The sequence below is a fragment of the Pleurodeles waltl genome, chromosome 6 (assembly GCF_031143425.1).
Source record: "Pleurodeles waltl isolate 20211129_DDA chromosome 6, aPleWal1.hap1.20221129, whole genome shotgun sequence".
Taxonomy (NCBI): Eukaryota; Metazoa; Chordata; class Amphibia; order Caudata; family Salamandridae; genus Pleurodeles; species Pleurodeles waltl.
The window spans coordinates 260,614,473-260,634,899 of NC_090445.1; positions in this window are offsets into that span (position 1 = coordinate 260,614,473).

Sequence of the window (20,427 nt, forward strand, 5' to 3'; positions counted from 1 at the left end):
TTACACACATTTAATGCACTAACACAAATTCTATGAACCCAGGAAATATTTTCAGTCCCACAATCCTCTTCACAAGCTGTTCTCAGCTTATAACAGTGCAGTCTTGTCCACCAATCCGTGCAGGGCTCTTCTCACTAAACAAGCAATCCCAGCGCGGACCAAATGACGACCCACGCAGTTCACTCTGCAGCTGCGACTCACTTCAAAGCTGTCTCATGTACCACTAGCGCTCACAGTTTCTCAGCATGAGTAGACAGCAGCATCAGGGGCAGTGCAGAACACGAGCTGCACATAGGGCAGGTCAGCAGTTCAGAATTTGTTGGGCATATTAGTACTGAGCAGCCTAACCAAATGAAGTATTAGCAAGGATGACTTTTAATTCTTCAAAAGACATCTAAGGGTCATAGAGATTAAGGAGAAGAGAGAGTGCAGCACCACATCAAGGGGTCATCACCAAGACTCCACTTACTGAAAGTTTCAAAAGGCTCTCCATAACTAGAAATGTCCACAGGTTTCTGATTGGTCCTCCATGTGGGCTCATCTTGCGCCAATTAATCAATATCCAATGAAAAACATCCAGTTTGCAACTATTCCAGATTTTCTCAGGGGGTGTGCGCAGTCATCTCAATAAATTCATACAGTTCTGTCAAAATATAACACTTGTTTATGAATTGAAACTTTGTATTTCTTTCCCCAGGGTACACAGTATGATTCTAACAGTTCTCATGTGAATTCAATAATGCTTCCTGTCTTGTTTGACAGCTAGAACAAATACTGTTACATTTGTTATTAGATAAAAAAAAATCTCTGTCAATACAATAGGACATTCACCAACACATCAGCAACTTAGGCTTTAATTCAGGTCAAAGGGAACAGAATAAATTAACACTTTTGAGATGTTCACAGCCTCATTGGGTACGTTTTCCCTGGCATTTGGGTTGGTGGGCAAGTTATCCAGCCGGGGCAGCTGAGCCAGGAGTGCGATAGAAGTTAGAAGTGAATGTGCTTCTTGGGTTGGTGTTTGGTTTGATTTCATCGTTAGGATGTGCTTTGCTTGTTTAATTTGCACTATATCAGGTGTTGGAGGCCATAGAGAATTATACTTTGAAGAGCAATTTTCCATTGCGTAATCATGGTGGTCAGAACCTCCGGTAAGGATGATAGTTTGTCCTCTATCAACATGCAGGCACATGCAGATGTGCTGCTGCTAGGTGCTATGGTGTTGATGCATAGCCCTCTTTGTTCCAAAGCTGGGAACGTTGCTTCTGTTTTATTGATAGATTTGGCTAATGCATGTATCAAGTCCAGTTGCATTTCTAACTTGTCCGATTGCCATGTGAGGGCATTTATTGGAGCTGTCAAGGTTATGTTAATTGATTGCAATAGATTACTCTGATATATGTGGATTTGAGGTGCTGGAGGAGTTGCCTTCACCTGGGCACTTGGTAGCACCATCTGGCTTATTTTGTTGGGGTGAGTACTACTGTTTGGCTAAAGAGTCACTGTGCTTTCTTTCGTTGATAGCCACCTGTCTGCCTTCCGCAGCAAAGTAAGAGATATGCGTGTGAACATGCAGCTCTGGTGAACCCACGCTAAAGCGAGGGCATGCTCTTTCGGGTATCGGGCTGCTTTTTTGTGGAGTAGGAACAATGTGAGGTGCGGCTGCACGGATCCTGTGGTCCTGTTCGTTTGGAGCTGGCTCGAAAGCTATGTCGCTTGGAGGACTGGTCAAGATGACATTTCCACTGCCATGTTCAATCCAATCCTAATAGTTTGTATGATTTACCATTGCCGTTAGTGTATTGTCTGTGACACTATTTGATGTTATGTCTATAATTGTGTTGTCCTTCTGCCTGACCGATCCGTTGTGTACCTGGTCCTAGCAATTTGTTAGGCATTGTTTAACAAATGTCTTGGTGCATAAGTTATCCCCAAAGGGGGACTGGCCTGAAGCTGATGCTGTTGTTTTTGGTGCTCTTGTGAAAATGTCCAAAACCGACCTTTGGGACGTTCATTTGGCTGACTTGCTCTGTTTTACTGCTACTTTAGTTTTATTCTTGTTTAGGCGTGATAGGTTGTAACTTTGTACTGGGATAGTAGCTGTCTCTTCAAATAGATTTTTAGGTTGTTCACTCTGATGTAATCTCAAGATATTAGGCTGCCACGAGGGCTGAAGCATCTAAAGCTGTGAGCAAACTGTGTGTGGACGTGACCTCCCTGGCTTGCTACTCTTTGTTTTCCCTGAAGAGGGGTGGAGAGTGTTCTCGGCAGCTCTGAGCTGGGAGGCCGTCTGGCTCTGAGATGCCTTGCCGCTACTTTTATTCATCGACGGAAGGACAGTAAGTTGGAAATTTTCCAAGTAAGCAAGTGCAGATTTGATTTTTTTGACTGGATTAGTCGCTAGCTTAAGCTCTTCTTAGAGCCCTTGACCTTGCACAGGGTGGACATTATTTGTGTTGCTTGTCTCAGGCCTAGGGTTTTGGTGGCCTGTGTCCATTGGTGAAGAAATGGCAGGATTTTGGTTAAAGGTGCATTCAAGGGCAAAAGGGCAATTGGAAGTGATGTTAGCTGCGTTACAGGTTGTGTCACAAGCCTCTGTGCTTGTATGTGAGGTGCTGGATCGCTGCAGTGCTAAATCACTGGACTGCTGTAATGGCTATAGTTAGAGCACAATGGAATGAAGCAAGCAGAGTATGATGGACAGCGGCATTATGCTGTTGTGGTCGAAACTTGAATCTTTAGTAATGGTGTGCCAGTGTTGGTGGCGAAAGCAGAGGACAGCGGAGTCTATGCCCTCATGTGCTAGATCCAGGCGGGGGAGGAATGCCTCCTGCAAACTGCACCTGGCGCTAGCCAGGCCAGTTCCGTGTGATTCCGGGGCACGCACTTAGCGGATGCTGACAACAGCCTCCGTGCTCTGCCCTTCCGAGTCCTCCCTCACTTACCTACACCTCCACTCAGTGTGGCTCAGCCAGGCTCGGCACTGCTCTCCCTTCTAAAGGCCTGAAGTATGTTTGCAGTGGTGGATGTGGCGGTCCTAGCCCCGCGTGTCTGCATCCACATCCACGGGGAGGCTCTTGCAGACCCTTGCATCCCTCAGCGTCTCCTTAGGTTCTTGTAGCTCCGGTCCGGGTCGAGCTCCGGGTATACATTTACTACTGGTGTGCCATTTTCCATTAAATGAGAAAAGAAAAATCAGTGTAAACTTGAAAATAAAAATAAAACATGATTGTGGTAGCAATGACTGAATGGAACAGAGAAAATGGAGAGGAGCAGAAAAGCAGCACAAGAGGGAGAGAACAATATGGGAGGCTGGGGAGAAGTACACAATGGAGTGAACAACTTGGAGCACTGGAGGTGTGAGAGCAGAAGCACATAAGAGCGAGCAGCACATGAGGGAGAGAGCAACACAAGGCAGGGGAGAAATGCATTAAGAGAGTCCTTTGCGTGAAAGTTTGTGGGAGAAGCACATGAGATAAACTGAGCAGGATTCAAGGGAGAGAGCAACATGTGGCAGCAAGCTTGTAATTGGCAGAGACGAAGAACATGAGGAAGAAATCTAGAAAACACACACACTCTCATGTGGTGCTTAAACAAGTAGTTTCCTCAAAGTGAGTAGTGGAAGGATACAAGTCAGCCAATCAAAAGGGTGGTAAAGGGGAAATGATCCAGGACAGGGACAAAGACAAGAAAAGGAAGGCAAACCATTGATTAAGAAGCAAGCAATTGAAAATTACAATAAAGCCAAGAATTCGGTGGGCTGAAAGCCTACTGTAAATTCACAATAGGTCTTTTGCAACCAGACAACTTAAGCTGTCCTGTAGGTGAAAGCTAAATGTATTTGACACATCACTTTCAACAAATGTACTGGTGCTTCTGTCACAATGTAATGTTACTCGATTTATAAAGCTCTGAAGATCGTGTCAACACTGATGGGAGTCAAACTACACCTTGCCACACATTTCAGCTGTAAGCATTTAACGCAAAAAGACTCTTGCCAGTTTCGGTAGAGAGTTACAGTCTCTGTGCCTCTATTCTACTGTCAAGTCACTAGATGCATCCCAAAGATGGAATGGATGAGCATCTTTAAAGTCCCATCCCAGTAAAGTATTTGTCCATGAGAAGAAAATGTAAAAATCACCAGGTTCTAAAAGGACAAAATGTCGAAATGGACCTTCATTTGTATTCTGCAACACTAGTGTAATTCAGGGTCTTAGCGTAGCATCATTGGGTCCATGTTCAGAGAGGAGCCTTGCAACTCAGAATACCAGACTATCCCCACATACTGGCTGGAGCATCATCAGAGCAGTGGGGGCACGGATCTAGAGATCTCATCGACATAATCCCCACATTATTGTAAGACTCTGTCTCCTCTAGCCAAGCTTATTTGCTCCTGCTCATAATTCAAGTACTGCGCACATCCTACTAAAAAACAACATGAGTGACTTAGATGCTCCGAAGTGTTCAGTATTCTAAAGAAAGCCCTTCAACTGGCAATGTATGTACTGTGTCATGCACTCACCCATGCTGTTTTGTTCAATTAATTTTTCTTACTTCATGAATTAAAATCACACTATGTCCTATTATCTCTGAACTTGATTAGCAGTATACAAAATATAACACAAGTTATAGCTATATGTAACTGTGCAGCAAGCGACTAAGAAAGATAATAGCATTTAGGCACAGGAGAACCAGTACCAACATGCAAAATGAAACAAAATGAAGAGAGAGACACCTGATAATAAGATCTAGTTTGAACATTTTGGCTTCATGTCAGATTATCAAAGAAAGGAACAATATGCTCTAAACATTGAGAAAGTAAAATATATTGAATGCAAATAGGTAGATGTAGATTTACTCTTTCTGTATCCACCTCCATGTACTTTCATAATAGATTCCTAAAAAGTGCACAATTGCATGACAATAGAGTAATGCTTACAACCATAGTGTGAGTTAAAGCACCTCCAAGTGGGTCACACTTACATTGTATAATATTCAAACATCTTGCTTCAGAATTTTCAACAAAGGTATAAATGTCCTTGATACACAGTATGGGCCTCATTACGACCCTGGCGGGCGGCAGAGGCCGCCCGCCAGGATGCCGCCCTCCATAATACCGCTCCGCGGTCAGAAGACCGCGGAGGGTATTATGAGTTTTTCCCTGGGCTGGCGGGCGGTCTCCAAAAGACCGCCCGCCAGCCCAGGGAAAAACTCCCTTCCCACGAGGATGCCGGCTCGTAATCGAGCCGGCGGAGTGGGAAGGTGCGACGGGTGCTACTGCACCCGTCGCGTATTTCACTGTCTGCTATGCAGACAGTGAAATACTAGCGGGCCCTCTTACGGGGGCCCCTGCAGTGCCCATGCCATTGGCATGGGCACTGCAGGGGCCCCCAGGGGCCCCACGACAATCCTTACCGCCATCCTGTTCCTGGCGGGCGAGCCGCCAGGAACAGGATGGCGGTAAGGATTGTCAGAATCCCCTCGGCGGCGCAGCGAGCTGCGCCGCCTTGGAGGATTCTTAGGGGCAGTGGAAAACCGGCGGGAGACCGCCGGTTTTCCCTTTCTGACCGCGGCCAAAGCGCCGCGGTCAGAATGCCCAAGGGAGCACCGCCGGCCTGTCGGCGGTGCTCCCGCCCCCGTTGGCCCTGGCGGTTCTCTACCGCCAGGGTCATAATGAGGCACTATGTGTCTTTACCACTTTATTACAAATATTTAACATGGGCACATGCCGTGATTTCCACCGGTGGGTAATCTGTTGTCAAGAGAAGCTTTGGCTTTTCTCACAGATTTGTTGCAACATGTTTTGGCTTTAATCCACAGTCTACTTTGAACATGCATTTGCAACCCACTTCAGGTGAGCCCAGCCTTTACATTGTTTCATATGAAGTACTACTTGCACTCCAAACTTTACTGGTTTGGTAATGGTCCACCATTATAACTTTCAACATGCCCAACAACATTTGCCTCCTGGGCTAACCCTACTTCTATTGTATGCCCCCACACATGTTCAAACAGTAACTCTATACTGTGTAGGACTACAGGCCCTTTAATAACAACTATTTCTTTAAATGATGTAAGGGCTTATGGAGTAATGTGAACAACGGTATCATAAATGTAATAATAATTTGAGATGTCATCAGTGATGTAATTTAAAATGTCATGAGTAGTGTAATATGTGAGGTCATAAAAGTGCATGATGAAGGTATTGTTAGTTCACTAAACTATAACTGGCAAATGCCAGTGTTTTGTTCAGTTTTAAAATATTTGTTCTTACCTCAATTCAACACATAATTATAACATCACCGTAACCCTTGTTTTTCAGTGAATTTCTGTTTTTTTTTTGTCAGCTAAGATCATATTACCACGCCTATTTATAACATCAATGTAATCTTTGTTTTTTTCAGTGCATTTCAGTGAGCACAAGCCAACCTCCTTCAGCAACCTGTGGCCAAACCTAGCTCAGCAGAGCCTTCAGTACCTAAACCCCACTTTTGCTTATCCTCCAGCCAGGCCCTGTGCCCATTTACCCTCAAATGTCCAACCTCCAATTGCACAAGTCCTTTGACCGTTATCAGTTTGGGGTTGGTGGAAGACGTGGCCTCTGGCCACGTTCAGCATCCCCCGTCTAGTGGGTGCCCAACTCCCATTATGCACAGCCTTCAGACTTGTGCAGCAAGGCATGGCAAAAGGCCTGTCCTCTGGCCAGACCCTACACCCATCCCCCAGAAGGTGGTCAATTGCCCAATTGGTACGGCCTTTGACTGTGCACCGTGGAGGATTGGTCCTGCACCCAACCCCACCCAATGCCATCCAACCTCCTCAGGTGCCCCCCCTTCAGCTGGGCACAGCTTTCAGCCATGCACAGCATGGGTTTTGTCCTGCATCCAAACCACCACAATCACCCAATCCCCAAATGTGCATGGTCTACGGCCTGCACAATGCTCACTGGCTGCAAGATTTGATCTATGGTCAGACCCTTTTTATTGTTTTTTAATGCTTTATTGGTATGTACCACAACACTGTCATGTAAAGATCCTGCAGTAGCACAGCCGGTACCTCTCTAAGGCCCTGATGTACCCTTTTTTTTCATCGCATTTCCAATTGTATTTGTAAGTTTTCACCGCTTTTGCATCAATAAATGGCGGTAATGCTGCACAAAAAAATTGTAAATCAGGGCCAAAGTACGGCAGTACCATGCACTGGTACCACAGTACCCGTGACCCTACATATAGACATTTTTTAATTTTGACTTAAGAGGCTCCCCTATATGGAGCTGGGGGTTGCAACGGGTTCAATAAGCACCATTATGTGTCCTTTTATGTTTTTTTTCTGGACTCATGGCCTGAGCCTCTGAGTCTTGTAATGCTAGCCACAACATATTCTCCATGTTGTGACCAGCCAATCAGGATCTTCCAATTCACTTCCAAAAAGCCAATCTAAGCATATCTGAACCCCATTGGTCCACTGTGCTAACTTAGAGCCTGTGGTTGCAGGTAGGCTCCTCTGGCACTCAATTCTAGAAACCAGCACTTAGTTTTACTCATCAGACTTTGATACAGAGGAAGAGAGAGTAAAACACAAAGAGTGAAATAATGAGGAAGAGAAAAACTGAAAAAACACAGAGAAAAGTGACAAAGGTAAAAAGCAGGGATGAAAAACAGCCTGCAAGAGTGAGATAAAAGGTCAGAAGGTATCTGTTGGTGGATGGAAAAGATATGAGGTGGAGCCAAGCGACACAGCCTTTTAATTCAGCACTCCCTATATAAATAGTGGCGTTTACGGGCTTCTGGCCAAAAATGTTAGGTCCCAGCGCTCATTCTTTTACAAACTGAGCGCCGACAATCTACATCTACAGATAGCTTTACCTTTTTAACAGCGTTAACCCCTTCACACTAGTTTCTTGATAACAGCCGTACTGTTTTTTTGTTACATGAAAAAAACAAAAAGCATGCTTTCTGAGTAAAGTTCTAATCTTGTGCCAAATTTGGTGTAATTCTGCTTGCCACTGTTTGTGTAATTCTGGATCGGAAACAAACTTTCCTATTGAAATCAACAGTGGAAATTACACCTTTAAACTCCCTCCCCTTTCTGTTTTACACACACACACGCACTCTCTCTCTCTCTGAATGGATTGGCACGAAATTTTACATGAACGAGCCAAAGTAGAGGAACTTTTTTATTTGGAAAGTTTTATGCAGATTTATCAAGTGCGGCCAATAATATTAAATAATCATTATTTTATCCACGATATTTCGGCAGTACACCTTAAATACGACACTGCTTTGACACTCAGACCTGTATCAGATATGTTCATAACATGGCTCTTACCAGAATTAAAAAAAACAGTTGGCTGAAACTAAAGGTCGCTAAAGGCCAACTCCTTTGTATAACAATAGTGATGCAGATGGCGTCGTTTTTTCAGATGCCAGGTGTTCTTCTAACATCCCAAAAGCACGAAAGAAATCGAACTTTTTAATGGGAATTTTACAGCTGTACATGAAAGTAATTTGTGCCAATGTTGTAATAGAATGTATTTCGAGGCATCAAATATAAAAGAGGATCAAAAGCAGTCAAGACGACGCCGTCATCAAAGTCACAGCGGCCAAATCATGTAGGGCAAGGCTTCAATGGCATATTGCACCTATTGCTTTTATGCTGATAATAAAACCGGGCTCTTCGTTTATGCGAAAAGAATTGATCCAATGTTTTATTTCTCTGAAATTTCTATTGATTCCTTAACCCACCCCGGGGGCTCTTTTAAGTGAATTAGAGCGAGGCCGCAGCGCACTGGAAGAAATACAGATTACATTTTATTATGAGAAGATTGGTTGCATGACAGTGAATATCGATTTCCTACAATGTCTGAAATAAAGTGCCCTCCTGTTCTGCAACCTAACTTCATCCTTGTGATAAAGAATGTTTGCACAAATTTACAGAGTGCAATGTGCCCAAGGAGTTTTCCACATCGGACTGCAGTTGTGAGCTTGTCTCCAGCATTTGAAATGGGTGAACAAACGGGCATTTCATCACGTTGGCTAAGTGCAAAGTGCCTTCTAAGGCTTAACCACCCCGAATTTCCTAAACCCAATCAGAATTATGCAATAACACTATTGATGTGGAAGGTATTGCGTACAAAACTAGCGTACCCACGTTTATTCTGATTCTCTGGAGGACAGGAGTAAAAAGAAAAGCAGTCGTGAGCCACAAGCACAACAGGTGTCTTTTGTTCACTTCTAACCCCAGAATTGCACTTCTGCCCACAATATAAGGTCCTATGTTGGTCATATTTCACAGTTCATTACCGTTACTTCTGCCAGTTACCTAGCACTTCGTTTCCCATCATTGACTAATGTCCGTTCATGGAGCAGGAAGCAGTCTCTCCAATGGTAAGTGGCCTTCCACCCCTTAAATGTAATTGAAAATACATCTTGGCTCTTCTAACAAAAACCTAGACACAGAGGGCCTGATTTGGACCTTGGTGGTGTTACCACCACACTGTGACGAAGGCGGACCCAAAAAGACTGTCAAGCCAATGGTGTTCCGCCTGCCGCGTTTAGATGCTACAGCTCTGCAAGCACATTAACTGGCGATGGATTGCTGACAGAGGGAGACGGCGGCAGGACCTGAAAGACTTCGTACAAGGGCAAAGTCTATGAAAGAGAAGTAAGTGACACTCACACACTCTCCCCTATCCTTGTGTGTCCCCTGTGAACTACACACCATCGCCACCGCCGTGCCAGGTGCAGTCTTCATCACCGAAACCTGGCTTAAGTAAGCCTCAGCCCCTGACATAGTGAATGCAACTCCAAATGGCTACAAAATGATCCACAAAGACCGCCCACTCAAACCCAGAGGAGGGATAGAAATCATCTGCAAAGACTCCTTCAGACTCACCAGCACAGAGGACGACTCGACTCCCATCATGGAACATCTCAACTGCCAAATTCACATGAACACCAACACTACCATCAGGGGTACTCTCACCTACAGACCCCCAGGACCCTGTTCTGCTTTCTGCAATACCCTCACCATGATCAGTGCCCCACTTGCCATTGAGTCGAATCAATACTTCTTTCTAGGAGATCTCAATTTTCACCTCGACTATCCCACTAACAGTAACTCCGCCAACCTCCCGGAGAACATCGACTACCCCACCAACATTAACTCCGCCAACCTCCAGGAGAACATGGACAACCTCGGCCTGACACAAATTGTTACAACGCCCATACACAGTGTTAGACACACTCTTGACCCCATATTCACCACAAGAGTCAAAATCCGACTCAGCCACACCTCCGAAGTCACAAAGACATACCAGAAGTATCGTCCATTTCACCATCGCAGATTCACCCCAGCCCACCAGCACACCACCCATCCTTGCACAATGCAGCTGGCACAAAGCTCCACCCTCATCCTCAGCTCCACAACCCTGCACCCCACAGACAATGTAAATCAGGCCACCCAGAATTTCTCAGACTAGATCACCGCCATCACAGACAGCATTGCCCCATCAAACCACCCAACACCAAGAGGTCCAACAAATGCCACCTGATTCACCCCTGATCTCTGGACCTCAGAAAGAGAATGCAAATTAATTGAGAGACCACACTGTACTGAAGTCTGCCCTCAGAAAATATCACCACTCCCTCAAACAAGCCAAAACAGATGGCATGGCCACTTGCATCGCAACCAGCAGCAACCACTCAAAGTAACTATTCAACATCATCAGAAAATTCTACACCCCAGTAGCTATCGAAAATGCAATTGCACCCACACAGGACCACTGAGACGCCATATTGAACCACTTCCACAACAAGATAGCAGACATCTACAGCAAGTTCGACCCTCAACCAATGGAGCTCATCCCACCCTGACCCCTGCCGACATCCCACACAACCACCTCCGTGACTGGACCCCTCTAAACACCAAGACCACTACAATCATCATAACTTCCATACATCAGGTGCTCCGACAGATGCCTGCCCATACCATGCCTTCAACCTAGGACCAAAGGAAATCTACCCCCGGCTCACTGACATCCTCAACACAGCCATCAACTCTGCCCCTTTCCCAGAACCATGGACACACTCAGAAGTAAGACCCCTCCTAAAGAAACCCACCGTAGACCCCAACAACCTCAAGAAGTACCTCCCCATCTCACTCCTCCCATTCCCTGCAAAGGTCCTCTGGAAAGCCATCAACCATCAGCTCACAGACTACCTGGAGAGAAACAACCTTCTAGATACCTTGCAATCTGGCTTTTGATCCAACCACAGCCCTGAAACGGTCCTCATAGTCACAAAGGATGACATCAGAACCATCCTCGACCGTGGAGAATCCTTTGCGCTTATCCTCCTCCACCTCTCCACGGCCTTCAACACCATGTCAAACCACATCCTGGTCAACAGACTTCACCATGTCGTAGTTTGGACTCTTGCTGTGGGCAAGACTGCTGGTGAAAGGATGGCAGTACTTTTGTTTGTAGGCGACTATGTCTATCCTACAACAAATCACAACTGTTGTCCCAACCTTACCGGCTCAAAAGCAGCACCTCACCAGAAACACAATAGTAAAAGGTGATTTGTGGCAGCCTTTACACATGGACTCGAGAATAAGACATCTCAGGGAGTGTCGTGGTTAAACGGAGATTACTCCTTTCTCACAGATATATCATATCTCATACAAACACAGGCAATGACAAAGATGCAATAAAGTTTCAATAGTTTTTATTTAATATAACTGCAATTTGCGATAAGTTGCATGGGCTGCAATGATTAGGATAATGAATAGTGCAAGGAACAGAATTGTGAAGACAAGAGTCATTATTATAAAGACCCCCACCATCTGGCAATGCATAACAAAGACATACGAGATGTAATATGCCCTAATACCCTAATGTGATATGCGTAACCTCCTACCTAAAGGAGAGCTGGGTTTGCTAAACCTAATCTGCCAATGCCATGTCCATGAGAGGAGCCCCCAACCCTCGTTACCTTGGAATGAGGTCTTTATCTCAGACTCCGCAGGGACACGAAGACTGGGTCAGCATCAAGACGACGTGCAGCATCGACATCAGCGATGGTGGCAATGCCCTCTGGTCGGAATCCCTCTGATTATCTGTCTAAAGTGCGATGTATTTATACAGATCTACAAGGACCCCTGATGTAGGTATGTTCCCAAACAATAGATAACAGACATGCTTGGGACGGCAATTAATATAAACAATCCCTCAAAAGTATAGAGATGGAAAATCCCTAAGTGTGAACACCTACTGTTTGTTTGTCTTTGTTGCTTGATCTTGACGCCTTAGCGCAGGGACACTGATAATGTAAATCATAACAAGTGGCCTAACTATAAACAAGGAAGCCATCTTAGAAGAATTAAATAATTAAATGGGCTAAGACAGAGCAAGCTAAGTAGGTTAAAAATCACCAGGTGACGGGGGCACGAGTCTGCAAGCCAGAGGCTAAGCTATCTCCTGTTATCCCATTAAAACAAACTAGGATTCACTATAACCACATCAGCATCAGTGACAGCGCACTCAAGCTGATCGCCTTGTTTCTTAAAGGATGCACGCAGAGAATCAGCCTATCACTCTAAACCTCCGTACCCAAGGACACCATCTGTGGCTTCCCCCAAGGCTCCTCACTAAGCCCCATTCTCTTCAACGTCTACATGAGCCCGCTAGCCAACATCGTCCCCAGCCACAGACTCAACATCATCTCCTACACAGGTGACACCCAACTCATTCTCTTCCTCACCGAAGACACCTCCATCACCAGAGCCAACTTCCAGAATGCTAAGATCAACGCCACTAAATGGATGTAGAACAACTGCCTGAAACCGAACATGGACCAAACAGGATTGCTAATATTCAGAAGAAGCCCCTCCCCTAGGGATGACTTCTGGTGGCCCCCACTCTCGGACCTACACCGACCACCAGTACCCACGCCAGGAACCTGGGCACCATCCTGGACAGCGAGCCCTCCATGAAGCACTAGGCACCAGTAAGCTCCACAAGTTTCCACATTCTCCACAAGATCGTCAGGTGGATCCCATCCAGCACCAGGAGAACAGTAACACAGGCCCTCATCACCACCCAACTGGACTATGGAAACACACTCTATGTTAGAATCACCACCCAGCTCCTAAAACAACTCCAGACAATCCAAAATGAAGCACCCAGACTCAACCTTGATCTGCCAAGATGGTCAAGCATCACCCCACACCTCAGAGACATCCACTGGCTCTCAATCAAGAAGAGATGCCATTTCAAACTACTCACCTACTCTCACAAGGCACTCCACAACACTGGAGAGCCATACATCAACCACTGCCTGACCTAAAACCAGTCAACCAGACAACTCAGCTCCTGGAACGACATGCCCGCCACCCGCGGACCTCGACCGCCCTCGCCAACTTCAGGACAACACTCAAGATCTGCCTGTTCAACTAAACAGCTCATCCTCAGTGCCTGGATACCCCCTGGGGTGATAAGCAGTTTTCTACAAATCCTGCTGATTGATTGATTTACACTGCATTCACACAATAACCCACTACCATTCCAACACAACACAACCTGTACATGCCAAAAACACACATTCAGCTACACAAGCACACTCACATACAAGCACAACTACACACAACATGACAAGGTCCACCACAGAACAGCAACACTCACCCTGAATGTGTCACACGGCAAGTCAGCAGCACAGTATACACAATACACCCACTCCAGCTCCTTCCATCTCAAACAGCCAATCCACGCACACACACATATATGTACGGACTCATATACACAACAGATAGAACACACCTACCACTACAGGTCCCCTTGCAATTTGCACACATGGACACCAGTGTCTAGTGTGAGTGTACCATCATTGTGGTGCCAGCATTCATTTTGCAATGAATGATGATACTACAATGACAGTGGTGCATGTGTGCAATATGAATGTTATGCCAGTGTGTCCCCAGCCATGTGTGACACTATTGTCTACCCCACATATTCATGTCACAGTCATTTTGAAAAATTACTGTGCGATATATATGCCGACCATGCAGTTCCCACCCAATGTACCCAATGTACCTTGGCAATGCAGTGTCCCTCCCCTTGAGTCAGGCGACAGAGGAGTTGTGTTTTTTCTGTGGCTCAGTGACAGCAGTGACAGCAGGTATTGTCCAGTCAAGTCCAGTCAAAGACTGGGGTGGAATGGCAAAAACAGGTGAGTTTCATCCCTTCCCTCCATTCCGCCAACTCAGACATGGAGGTTAGACCACCACTTATTCCTTGGCAGAAACAGCTGGAAGGGTGTCCAGGGTCCTACCATCAGCCACTTTTCCCTCTCCTACCATCAATGTAGGTGGTGTTTCTTGGCAGAGATGGTGGTTCAAATGCAGGCTTTCATCTATGACACAGCCAGCATCTAAATATGCCAGGCAGACCATCATGGTGGTGGGTGGGTTTTCACCACCAAGATGTAAATCAGACCCAAAGTTTTTACATTCTCTTGAAGCATGAGTTATGGGCAGGCTGGTATTGCAGTGCTGTATGCAGTGGCAGGCTGACAGTATAATGGCATGCAGACCACTGCAAGCCACTAAAATCCCTCGACTCCTCAGACATCCTTTCAGTGTTTGCACAAGGACTAGCAAGAGAAAGGGTAGGTGACAGCAGTCTCTCATTCTAAAAATCCCCTCAGAAACAAACACATGCCTTCAGCACCAAGTCTCCTACTACCTCGAAGATGACTGTCTGGGCACACAGCCAGTCAATAACAAATAATGGGTACTCAGGCCAATGGGCATTGAGATGACCTCAGGGAATGAGCATCCCTTGGATGTTTCCATGATGACAAGGTGTCAGCTGCGAGGAGGAACAAAAAGGGTTTGATCCATGCACTTCTGCACTATCCACTTCAGCCTGGCGTTAGGCATGGGCGTCGATTCATCAAAATGTCAGGGGTAGTGGAGTGACATCATACACCCTTTAAACTTAATGATGTCACATGACTTTAACCCTCATGACTTCGCAATAATTGCACTCACTCCTACCCTGACACACTCATTCTCACTCTCTTGCTCACTCTTACTTTGACCCACATATACACTCTCACTCACTCACTCACCTTCTCACAAACGCACTATCCCAAATACTAACATACATGCTCACAGATAAGTATGCTTTCTCATCCAAGCTCTCTCTCACCCACATGCACACATATAAAATATACTGAAAAGTATTATAATTGACTTACCTTGAGTCTCAGCAGAGAGTCCAGGTGCTAGCAGCAGAACTCTTTGATGACCCTGAGACTTCAAAACAGGAGGCAAGCTCAATCCAAGCCTTCACAAACAGGATTATATCACAAAATCCAGTCTTTGTCTTCTTTCAGGCAGAAGCAGCAATTGCAGGCCAACGCAGCAAAGCACAGTCACTAGACTCACAGAGGTTGGAGACTGCATTGTGTGAGGGCAGGCACAGCCCATTCAGGTGTAAGTGACCACTCCTCCACTTCCCTCTAGCCCAGTAGGCCATCAGGATATGTAGGGTACACCCCAGCTCCCTTTGTGTCACGTTCTAGGGAAGATTCACAAACAGCCCAACTGTCAGTCTGACCCAGACAGGGAATACAGAATCATTAGAATGGTTTAAGCAACAAAATGCCCACTTTCTTAAAGTGGCATTTTCAAACTAACATTTTAAAAAACAATTTTACCAAAATATATATTTTTAAATTGTGAGTTCAGAGACACCAAACTCAAGATCTCTATCTGTTCCCAAAGGGAAACTACACTTAAAAGTTACTTAAAGGCAGCCCCTATGTTAACCTATGAGAGGGACAGACCTTGCAATATTGAAACCCGAATTTGGCAGTATTTCACTTTTAAGACATGTAAAACACATCAGTACATGTGCCACCTTGAACATACACTGCACTCTGCCCATGGGGCTAACTAGCGCCTACCTTAGGAGTGTCTTACATGTATAAAAAGGGAAGGTTTGGACCTGTAAGTAGGTACACTTGCCCGGTTGAATTGGCAGGTTAAAACTACCCACACAGACGCTGATGTGAAAGGTCTGAGCCCTGTTTACAGGGCTCCGTATGTGAGTGGCACAACCAGTGCTGCAGGCCCCCTAGTAGCATTTGATTTACAGGCCCTGGGCACCTCTATTGTACTTTACTAGGGACTTACTGGTAAATCAGATATGCCAATCATGGAAAAGCCAATTACACATACAAATAACATAGGGAGCACTTGTACTTCAGCACTGGTCAGCAGTCGTAAAGTGCCCAGAGTACCAAAAACAGTAAAACAGTCCAGCACATAGTCAAAACATGGGAAGCAGAGGCAACCACACAAAGGATGCCAGGTGTAACACCTAGGATGCCAGTGGAACTTCCATTCCAGATCCTGCTGTTCCACATTTTATCACATTAATAGTGAATGATAGATTATTATTCACTATTAATGTAATAAAAAATGTTGCAAAAAGGAGGCTAGAGCCTGACACTGGAACTCCTGTGTTCTTGTACTAATTATGCCACCTCTGAAGCTATGGGTCGCAAAGGCAGTCCCAGGGGTCGCAAAGGGTAAACCTAAATTATGTCCATGGAATTAGGGATCCTCTTGAACTACCAGAGGCATAGGAGATCATTAAAGCTTTGCCGTTCCTTTGGTGTTCCTAGGCACTAAACCTTGATATAGGAAGGACTCGTCATTCCATTGCTTACCCAAATACAACGGTGAGCACTTCTCTTGTGTTCAACAATCTGGCCAAAGGATTGGTGAAATGTGGGTTCCATTTTGATTGCATCCTAGTCCTTCACACCATCTGCCAGCCTACGCATGAGATGTTGCTCTTTTCTAGTTAAAGACATTTGAACAGAAAAACTCCACAAAATCTAAAACTGCAGTTAAAAATTCTGAATACACATTTCAAAATAAAGTTATATCCCAAATATACAAGAACAATAAATTGTTCTTTGTGGATCATTCATAGCTGTATTATGTTAGAGAGAGAATTATCTTGCTATGTCAAGAATTTTTTTGGGCGAGGACGATGGAAAACAAGGACAATTTTCAATGAAAAATCTAAATAGTAAATTTCACTGTAAATAAAGAAAAATATGCGCTCTTAAATGATACTCTTCAACTGCTTGTTGTGCACCCTCTTCATGCATAGTGGCGTTAAGGCGTTAATAGTGTACACTGATTAATGTGCTCTCACGAAAGTCTAATGGGAATTTCGTACATAAAGGCGTTCATACAAAACAAAAATGCCAGAACGTTGTTCTGGATTAAAATTGCATTCCTCTTTGTTCTTTCTCTTTAAAAAAAAGTAAAGTTTATGATCTTTTTAAGATTTTTTAAAAATCCTTTTGAACAGTCGCTTTGTCAAGTCTCCAGCAAAGAAGCATATTTTTCCATTGAAGGATGTTCCTCTCCCTTTGATGTCCTTTGAAAATACTTTATTACAAAACAACTATACTGATTCAACACACGTGCAGATGTTTTTTTCTTCACAGAGGAATCCTCTGCTTAGTAAAGTTACAGAACACATTCAGGCACTGATTATGAGTTTTGCAGTCAGAAAATCCGACCACCAGACCTGTGGTGAGGAGACCGTGGTGGACCTGGTGGTCTCCTCTACGGTCTCCTCACCAGCCCTATTCCGAGTTTTCCACTGGGCTGACCAGCAAAACGTGCAGCAGCATTGTACTCGCTCCACATGGAGCCAAGTCCAATGCCGTCATACAGGGGAGCCGACCAGCACCCTTAAAAAGATGGCTGAGAACATGGTTATAATCAGCAGGGAAGCACTGACTTCAGCACCGCCCTGGCTGATCGCAACCAATACTGCTGTTGGCCCATCAGGATCAGAGATCCTGGCGGAGATGTCGGTCTGACCCCCAGAGTTGTAATGTGGCAGTTGGACTACCACAGCCACGGCGGTCTGACCACCACTGCACGTCTGGTGGTCTTGAGACAGCCAGACCAGTAATCAGGCCCTAAATGTAATAAAGAACCCTGAAAGATCCAGTGCTATCTGTCATTTGAAGAGCAGACACATATGCGGAAGACCTCTTTCAGCTATTGCTCTGTTGAACAGTTATTTGAACTTGAGTTCAGCCCACAGGACAGCATACAAAGAGTGGGACAGTCTTCTTCTGCTAGTGGTTTGTAGACAATGCAGTCTAATTTTGTGTTAGCCCACAGGACAACCATTTGGTGTTTTGCTTGTCAGGCATGGTGTGAGGCAACATTTTTACACATACTGCCTGCTTCCACATCTGGACAGGAGTGCCATTGGCGTGTAAAGGAGTTTGTATCTATTGTTGAATTACTGGTCTGCCCTACCCTTTTCAGGTCCGTGGCATCTATATTTTCCAGCTTCTGCTATGTATCACCTAATTTGCAACCATTTCACTGCTGCTCATACAAGTTTTGACTTTTGAAGTTCCTTACACCCACCAGCTTCCATAGCATGCGTGCCAGGTTATTTGTTTTCCATCTTGAGTGATTGGTTGTCCTCCCTCTGATATGTGTGTTTAGCACCCGGCAGCAACCCTGCATGGTAATGTTTATCAAAGCATACCCCTTTGGGATTTGGGCAATGTAATCCCCCACTACTGCCACTATCATTGTAACCATTACCCATATTATCACCACCATCATCGCTAGTAACACCAATTTCCATGACTATCACAATAGCCATTGTCACCACTGTTACCTCTAACACCATGACCATTTCTACCTCCACCACCATCACCATTGCCTGCACCATTACCTGTGCCAATATTACCACCACCACTACTATCACCACCACAGTACCATTACTACCAGCAATTAACTTCACTTAACCATTATCACATTCTCACTGTCATTAATACTACTACTATCTTCACCACCACAACCATCGCCCCCATCACCACCACTGGTACCACCACTGCTTTTATGACTATCAATACCCTACCTACTACCATTAATGTCAATGCCACCATTACTACCATCACTAATGCCGCCACCACCACCATTACCATAACAGAAGCATTACCACCATTACCAGTATACTACTACCACTATTACCAGCAACACCATCATCATAACCTCCACCAACACCATTAAATCTACCAGTGATAACATTACCACCAATGCAATCATTACTTCACCACCATTACAGTCAAAACCAAAACAATCACTACTGGTATCATCAGCACCATCACTAATACAGTAACAATCACCATCACCACCAAATCCACCACTATCATCACTACTATCCCCAATATCACCATCATAATAACAATTACGACTATCACTACCAGTAGAATACCGGGATAACTTTCCTCATCATACTGGAAAGTGACAGTTATTCCCCCCCGGAAATTATGTCACATCCATTCCTAGGACTTCCGGTGCCCCTGAGAGACTGCTGAGGAACTGACATAGGTGTAGGTGTGTCACGTGTGTTGTGACATCATGTGATCACGTTAGTCATGTGCCAGAGTCCTAGCCATAGTGCCTAGTGCTGTGGGCTGTGTAAAATGGAGGCTCTGCTGGTGTACGCCATGATTCTGCGCCTAAGAAGGCAAGTCTGGACACGTCAGACAGTCATGAACTTGTTGCTGCTGAGTGTCTCCTCAAAGGGAGGAGCAGTCAAAATGTAAGGCCAAACCTCTACACTGCTGGCTAATCCAAAAAAGGGGACTGGTCAAATGTTGCTTTTGTTAGAGTCACCCAGTCAATTTAGAAATGGAAACCTAAAACAGATGCTTGCTCCAAAATTCCCAGGAAGGGTGGCTTAAAGGTGAATAGCAGAGGTCAAAGTATAAAGGGGCCACCCACTTAAGGGCTGCAACATAGACTGTGAAATGAAAAACCTACAGCACATATGCAAGCCCCCCAGTACTTCCCAGGAGTGTGTTAAAAGCTGGGTACCAGTTTTCAAAGTATCAAGTCACTACCCAATCAGTGGTAAAACAGACAGAGGAAATTAAATGAAAACCTCAAACAGATGCATGCTCCAAACGTCCCAGGACAGGGCTTAAAGTTGATCAGCAGATGTCAAAGTATAAACAGACCCCACAATTTAAAATGTTTGAAACAGACAGGTGATATGACATGAAAACCTAAAACAAATGTCTGTCCCCAAGACTTCCCAGGACATGGTTCAAAGGTGATGAGCAGAGGTCAAGGTATAAATAGGCCACACAATTTAAAAAAAATTGGAAACAAGCAGATCACATGAAATGAAAGCCTAAATCTCAGTTGTGTGCCCCAAGACTTCCAAGGACAGGGTTCAAAAGTGATTGGTAGATGTCAAAGTATAAAGCGTCCATACAATAAAAACGTTTAAAACAGACAGATGAGATGACATGAAAACCTAAAACAGATGCATGCCCCTAAAAGTTCCCAAGACATATT